Here is a 7447-nt window from a genome sequence, read left to right on the forward strand (position 1 = left end):
GGAAAGGGATGCAGCTGAGAGAACAGAGGAAAAGGGAAAATGCAAATTAAGGAAATGGAGAGAAGTTCTTCATAGATAAGTGATGGGTGCTGCCTCTTCAGACTGAAAGAAGCGATCACTGATCCTGTGTTTTAAGAAAGAAACAAAACACAATTTGACTAAGTGGTGTGGTGAGGAGCTACTCAAACTCATAAGCTAGCTTGAAATTCATAGTAAAATTCATGATGATATATCATTCCACAACTGCCCAATTAGGGGAAAGGAAATAGTCTGACATTATCAAGTGGTGGTGAATATGTGGTAAACTGGCACTCACATACTCTGTTTATAGTAAACGTAAATTTTATTTACTGGGTACTTTTAATTTACTTTAATTTAATAAGAATTTTCATTTTGAAAACAGTTTAGAGTAGAACAATTTTCTAGTTTCACTAGTAAAATAAATATGTGTTTTCAATAAACATAGTCAGAAATATGCATAATCTTAGTCATTTTAACATTCATTTTTACTCTCAGTCTTCCCAATTCGAAGATGCAGTATGTGGTCAATTTCGCCCTGAGTTCTTAGGAAGGCATATGTGTTATTCATCTCAGTTTTTTTTTTTTGTTTTTTTTTTTTTCTTTTTCTTGGTGGTTATCAAGGAATTGAAGGCAAACTAGGAACATGTAGGAAAAAGTTGCAAAGGAGTTTGCAATTTACCTCGTGTATTAGTCAGGCTTCTTCAGGGATTGGCTCACCTCATGAAGGCTGAAAAATTCAGAGGTCTACAGTAGCAAGCTGGAGACCCGAGAAAGCTAGTGGTGTAGTTCCAGTCTGAGTCCAAAGTCCTGAGAAATAAAAAGAGCCAAAGGTGTAAGTTCCAGTCTGAGGGCAAGAGAAGACTGATGTCTCAGCTCAGCATTCAGGCAAGCAAAGTTCTCTGTTATCCAGGCTTTTGTTCTCGTCAAATCTTCAATTGATTGGATGAAGCCCACATACTTTAGCTGCTGTGCCAAATTTATCTACTGATTCAAATGTTAATTTCATCCAGAAACACCCTCTGAGAAATACCCTATGTTTGACTGTGGCACCCTGTGGACCAGTCAAGTTGCCACATAAAATTAACCATGACAATGTCAAGTATTTGAAAATGTGCATATTTTATGACATAGAAAGTCTACTACTAGATTTATAACCTAGAATAACTCTCCCATATGTGCAACAAACAATTCAACTCCTCATCAACAGAAGAACAGATAACTACATTGAGATATTAATATACAATGGAATATTGTAGGCAGTGGAAATGAATAAACAGATGACCTCAACCAGCATGGTTGAATCTCAAGTACTAAATACTGGGAGAGAAGTCACAATACAAGGCATACAGAGCGTTTCCAAATAAAAAAAAATATATATCAAAACAGGTGAAATTTTCCACACAAAGAGAGAAAGGGAATAATAATGTAAAGAGATTTATTAGCAAAGCCAGTTCAGGAACAAGATCACCATGGTGAGAAAGGGAGAAAGATGACAGGAGTCAGGACAGGCTTAGATCCATGAGTAGAGCAGAGGCATGAGATGTTTCTCAGCCTGAGGATCAGCAACATGATGTTCTTTTATTATTCTTTAAAATATGCATCTGTTTTATTAGGCCTTATGAACCTGTCTATGTTATACAAAACTTTTACAAAATGGAATTTGGAATACCTTGTTAGATTATTTGTGGGGCTTTTTGAGAATCAAAACTTGTTAAAATCTTCATGTAATACTGTTCTGCTTATCTTTAAGGAATTTTATATCTGAGTGCCACTACAAGCAGGCTATTTACTAATAAGAACAAAATTAAGGCTCAGTGTGGGCAGTGTCTGTTACTCATTTCTATGATGAAAATCCTCAGATAACTCCGATCCTGGCCTCTAATCTGCTGGAGGAGAAAACTAGAATGGTGAGATCTTCAGTACTGCTTCCTCCAGTGCAAACACCATGCACTGAAATTACATTACTCTTCCCATTCTAACTACTTCAACATATGGTCACTTTCTACCTATATGATGTTAAAACATGAAATCTCACACAAAAGAGTGGGAATGGACCCTACATAACATTCTTCTAAAAGGCTAGAACAAGCTGTGGTCCACCAGTGACTAAATGGCAAAGGTGCTTTGTCAAAGAGAGAAAGAAGTCCTTTCACTTCGCCAATATTCTCAACTTCACATAAACTATATCTTCGCACAAGGACTTTCTTAGTTATTTTAAGGACCATTATTAGAGATTTATTAGGCATGATAGGAGTGGTATTGATTAAAATGGAAACACATGTTTAGAAATGCAGACTTTTTTTAAAACCAGAGGTCATTTGAAAGACATGGAATAATATGTTATAATACACAAAAATATATATGTAAAATCGTTATATTCTGTATATCCTATATTTCATTATACATTCTCTAGAATCTGTTGCAATAGAAATATATTTGGATAACTCTATAGAATATATTTTATAAAAGCCATTGTAGGAAGATAAACACATCTGAGGCCACAGGATACATTTTAGAAATTCTAAGTAAGTGTAAATATAAAAGTCTATTATGGGCTTAGCACCTGAACATTTTAGATCACAAGAAGGAACAACTGCATGTTTACTGGGCAATTCTAAATTATATCCACTGATGTTTTGGCCCTTTTCCCATTGAGAGGCAAGGTCTGGGTTACTGGACCAATAGAACAAAGAATTGACATTGACATTTTCCAGTCCTGGCCCTGAAGACCTGGCAGCTTCCACTTTCACTCTAGATATGCTTCTTTGACTCCCAGCCACCTTGCCAAGGGCAGCCCCGTGTGCCTGGGAAGAGACCAGACCAGGATTCAGAGCTGTGTCTCTCAAGTTCCACATGTACCTTTACTTCTTAGTCCTACTCTGTCTTTCTTCTGAGCTACAGTTCCTCTACTTGAATCAAAACTCAAAATGACTAAAATCGAACTCACTAACTTGTTTTATTCTTTCCCTTGTAGAATCTAACGTTGTGATCGACACCATCATCCGGCCCATCGTTCAAATCTGAAACTCTGGAGATGTTATCAACTACTTCTCATTCAATTTCACCATCCAATCAGTCAGGGACTCCTGAGGGACTTTAACTTCCTCCACATGGCCCAAATCTCTCCTTTCCTCTCTCTTCCAATTTTGTCTTTATTCTCATTGTTCTGTAATTATACATTTTTTTCTACTGATTTCTAGAGTGAAAAACTGCTGGATTCATTTCCATTGTTAACATTCTTCCATGTTTGTGTGTCTTTCAGGATAACAACCAAATCTTCTCAGAACAGGACTATAAAGCAGTATGATGTCAAAGGGATCTGAGATCAAAGCTTTGTTCTAGATAACAGACAAGATTAGATCTTGGCACTGTTAACACAAACGGAGGCTGATGAAAGAGAAATAATCTGAGGAAGGCATAAGATTGCAAAGAAGGGAAAACAATGCTAAAACGTTAAAGTATAAATAGCATTACTAATAAAGTCTACGAGGTGGTGGCCTAGCTCCAGATAGTCTTTTGTTTAGCAGAATACTTTGATGGACCAGTTCTTTAAGGGAAATTATATCGCAGAGCCTAATCAAAAGATGAATAAAGATATTACTTTCCGGAAGCCAAGTTTTGAATAGCTGGCCTTTGAGGGTGAGTGGTAAGCAGAGTAGAGAGGCTACATGGTGAGGTGAATGCCAGGTGTGATCCTGGGAGGTGACTCATGAACTCATCCTGCAGGACCTGGAGAACACAGCCCTGTGAATATCCAGTAAAAGGTACATGTGGGCACCTGGATCTGGCAATATGATTTTCCCTACCATACTGGCTTAGATCCTAAAAAGTATGTTGCGGTATCATTCAAGCAACAGTTTTAGATCTTTCATTCTATCAACCCCCAAAAATTGTTATTAGGCAGCTTAAGTGTGTGCAGTTCTGTGCTGGAAGCTTTGAAAAATGCCCAAAACAATACATTCATGGAATTTATGGACTTGCTGACCAGGAGTTCTCTATAACTTTTGTTAAAACCAACAATCTATGTTTCTAAGTATTTTCAGCCATTCCCATATTTGATTGACAACAGATATTATTCCTAGATGGTCATGAGTTAGGTGTCACATGGAAGAAAAATGCATCTGCATGAATGACTGTATTTCATTAATAAATAATATTTGTTAATGATACTATTAAAGTGACAAATATAATTTTTACTACATAAATTGCCTGTATATACACATAAAATACATGCATTAATACTTTTCAGTATATTGTGTGAAATATGCTTCTTTTACACAAATGTTTTAATCAATTTGGTTAATTTGACAAGTCTCAAAATATTAAGGAATGGACAATTTAGTTGAAAATACCTTTAGAAATTTGTAAAAACCAGCAAGATTCTTTTGCCTAGTGTGCCAGATTTTTCCAGTGCTGAATTTTAAAAGGTTGTTAAGGTTGCTATTCGATGAAGTTTCCTCACACTATCTAAAAATAGATTATCTACATTGCCTCTTCAAGTTCTGAACATATTATTTTCCCCCAAGAACTTAGAGGACAATCAAATTCAAATAAAAATTTTAAAAGCACATCAAAAATCATCTTGTTCACTGATTCTCTTTGTTCTGAATAAAGGACATTCTTGTCTATTACTTTGGCAGGGATTTTGAGAATAGCCTCTGAAACACTTCTTTTCAGAAATACACACACACACACCTAGTATACTCACCCGCCTTTTTGCAATATATCTTGTCTTTTGCTTATCCATAGAGCTTTTCATTTTAACATCTCTGAAATAGAGATAAGGCACATAGTCAAGGGTGCCTGGCAATCACTCTTGGCAGGGGCGCATTTTCCACGTATGCTTACAACCTCTGAGACCCATGACCCAGGCTGTCCTCTTCCATGCCGTACTGCTAGGTAGGAACTGAGAAAGCTATGTGAAGAATGAGCAGGGCCAGTCCAGAAGGGCAGGCTGTCCTGTGCAAGAAGCGTGGTCTACAGGGAGCACTGCTTTGCATGGACCTCACTACACTCTGGGACTCAGCCACAGAGGGGCAGTATACCTGTTTCCCCCTCTAATACATACAACACAGCCTATTGGAGCATTTCCATAGTAGCCCCAAATGTCAGAAAACATCCTTTAATCTCTTTGATCTCTGAGCTTAAATTTTGGTTTTACCTTAACTCTGTGATCTTGGCAAGTTACATAACCTTTTAGTCCAAATGATTGCTTTTCCATAGAATGGCAGTAGTCATCCACTGTATGGAATTTTGTAAGATTTTTGGTACAATGCAGATTAAAATTTTTGCATAATGGCTGGACTATAGTAGGGGATAATATAAGCCAACTATTGTTATCATTTTTGTTGTTAGTTACCACTATAAAATCTATTTTTAATAATACCAAAAATTATATTGAACATTGCCTTTGATGACATCTGCTTTCAATACTTCTGATATGCCTTCAAACTCACTAATCATAAAAGATTTAACATTCCAGAAGCCCATCAGCAGGATATATGAGTCTCTAAAATATACTTAAAATAATCTCCCCTCTAATGAGCCAAGTAAGAGTATTAGGAGTATTGTGATAAAGAATTGGCAAAAAGATTTATATCAAAGGGGAAGTTTGTATTTGACTGCTCAAATACAATGAACAAATGATCTATTTCTTTGATGTAATATGAAAAATGGCCAGAGCCCTTTGAGGACAATGAAGAACAATGACCTCACCAATGTACATGCAGCCTATTCCCCAGTAATTAGACAAATCATACAGTTTTGTCGACTTTGCCTCATTTTTTCTGCTTTGACATCAGAACTTGTTCCATGTCCAAGTTTCCAGATTTTTTTTCAAACTTTCAAAACTGAACATTCAATATGTTCCTCCTGTGGTCTGTCCTAGCTGTCATAGAGTTCTTTCCTTATCACATCAGCTGAAGAAGATCACACCATCGATGAAAGCAATCATACAACCAACGTTGTGCCATAGAAATATTAATTTGACTTCTGCTTATTAGATATGCCAGAGGGCAGAGATAATGGAAACAAGTATATAAGTTGGGATGTTATTTCAATAGTTTAGCTAATATGTATTGGACTTGCTACTATAATTAATATGATTGTTGAGAGATGGGCACAGGTATGAGAACTGCTTTCAGGAATAATAACTGATATGAGTTGATTTGATGATGGAAAAGTATAAAATCTAGTAGTCAAGTTTGGAAAATGATACAGTTAATATAAAACACAATTTAGAATTGGTAACAAGTTTAATAGGTGTGGAATATTCTGAATTTATGATCAGGTTATCATAGAAATGAACAGGAAGTGATTAATATTGAGACTAGTACTTGAAAGAGAGAACAAATATGTAAGTTACTGGTAAAGAACTGTCCACATAGAGAGTGGTTCAGAAAAAGTAGACAGCACAAAATCAAAGAAAGAAGGCTGAAAATGTACTTTCTAAGAAGTCTGGTGAAGGAGCTAAAAGGAATACTCAAAAAGTGAGTGACAGAAACCTGGCTGTCCCATGTCCCATGTCCCATGTCATGTATATCAAAGAAAGGGCAGAGTTCAAAAGAAATATTCTGGCAATGGAGACTGTCATATAATGAAGATACAATGCAGTGAACTGAGGAATGGAAAAAGCCACTGGATGTATCTAATATGTTTACTAACAGGTTTTCTAGAGAACAGTTTTGGTAGCCGGGATTGAGCAAAAGCCTGGTTGAAAGGAGAAAAGGTGTAAAACTGGAGAAGGAGGTGGAAAATTAAAAGATAGAATTTGAAGGAGTTAAAAAAAATGCCACCCTAAAATATGATGCTTTGGTGTGTTGATTACTTGGAACTGAGGGAACTGAGCGCACTTGGGAAACAGCAAACACAGGTAGTGCAGGCAGAGGCTTTCTCTGGGCTCCGCTCATCTGTCCAAAGAAGGATCCTCCCAAAGGAGCTCAACTGTCATGAATACCCTCCCTCGGCATTCAACCAGGAAAGATTAAAGGATCACGGGAGAGAACATTAGAAGTTCACCCCATGCCCATACAATCATTTATTCCCCCTAAAGTTGCTGAGACTTTGTATCTGCATAACAGGACAACCTTTGTGTCCCATACCTTTCCTCCCTTCACTCTTCCATAACTTGTGTCACCACCACTCCCCAAGAACCCCACAATTTTATGCCTCTCAGCTCAGGATGCTATATAAGCTTCAATCATCTGACCATTCTTTGAGTTTCATATATTATGGGGTTCTCATGTGTACATAATTAAAATATTTTCGCTATTAATTTCTCCCTTGTTAATTTAATTTCAGTCCTGCCAAAGAACCTAGGATGGTAGAGGGAAGCCATTTTGTGCTCCCATGCATACCTCCATAATGGTAAAAGTTATATATATTATAGAGCAAAATGCAGTAGAAAGACATCTAGATAAAGAATAAA

The sequence above is a fragment of the Mandrillus leucophaeus genome, unplaced genomic scaffold, assembly GCF_000951045.1.
Source record: "Mandrillus leucophaeus isolate KB7577 unplaced genomic scaffold, Mleu.le_1.0 Scaffold540, whole genome shotgun sequence".
NCBI lineage: Eukaryota > Metazoa > Chordata > Mammalia > Primates > Cercopithecidae > Mandrillus > Mandrillus leucophaeus.